This window comes from Corvus kubaryi, unplaced genomic scaffold (assembly GCF_017639235.1).
Source record: "Corvus kubaryi isolate FWS band 111438036 unplaced genomic scaffold, C.kubaryi_AGA036_p1.0 37002, whole genome shotgun sequence".
Classification (NCBI taxonomy): domain Eukaryota; kingdom Metazoa; phylum Chordata; class Aves; order Passeriformes; family Corvidae; genus Corvus; species Corvus kubaryi.
Window position 1 is genome coordinate 52,804 of NW_024581006.1, and position 1,038 is coordinate 53,841.

Below are 1,038 nucleotides of genomic sequence, written 5' to 3' on the forward strand. Positions count from 1 at the left end.
TCGCTCGGGTTTGGTATCGGTGTGTCCCTGACCCGCTCGGGTTTGGTACCCGCGTGTCCCTGACTCGCTCGGGTTTGGTGCCCGCGTGTCCCTGACCCGCTCCTTGTCCGACCCCACAACACCCCCGACCCCTCCCCGCGTGTCCCCTCCGCATCTTCGGACATCGGACGTCGCTGTCCAGCGGCTCCGGCCGGGCGGTGCTGGCTCCACCCAGTTCCGCAGGCCACGCCCACACAGGGATGCACACCCCGCTAAGCCCCGCCCACTGCCCGCTCTGGGCAAGCCACACCCACCTGATTTGCATCACAGTCCCGCCCATCGATCAAGACCCGCCCCTTTTGTCGCCTATTTGTTTGTTTTAGCCACGCCCCCTTGTTTGCATATGAATATCCGCGCATCAGGTCACCCCCAGCACCGCCCATCTGACCACGCCCATCTTATTAATATTCAAAACACATCGCAACGAGACCACGCCCACTCAGTTGCTACCCCGGGCCCGGCCCCGCCCCCGCCGGTCAGGTCCGGTCGGGTCCGGTCGGTTCCGGTCGGGTCTGGTCGGGTCCTGTCGGTCCCGGTCGGTCCGGTCGGTGCAGGGCAGTCGGTGACCAGCCGGGCACGGGGCGGGACACCGGCTCCTCCCCGGTGCCGCTCGGTGTCCCCCGGTGCCCCGCAATGTCCCCAGTGCCCTCCAATGCCCCGGTGACTCCCCAGTGCAGGACAGTGCCGCCAGTTCCGCCAGTTCCGCCAGTGCCCTCCCAGCCGTGCGCGGAGGCCGGATCCCGACCTTCTCCACCGTCCGACCACCGCCCTGCGACACCCCGCTTGTCACCCCATGTCACCCATCCCCCTGTCACCGTGTGACCCATTCCCCTGTGATCCCCCTGCCTCGTGTCATCGCCGCCCCTAGGTGCTCCTGTGGCTCTGTCACCCACCCTGTGTCACCCACCCCGTGTCACCCACCCTGTGTCATCCACCCAGTGCCACCCTGTGTTCCTGCCACTCTGTGTCACCCACCCTGTGTCACCCAATGTCCCCAGT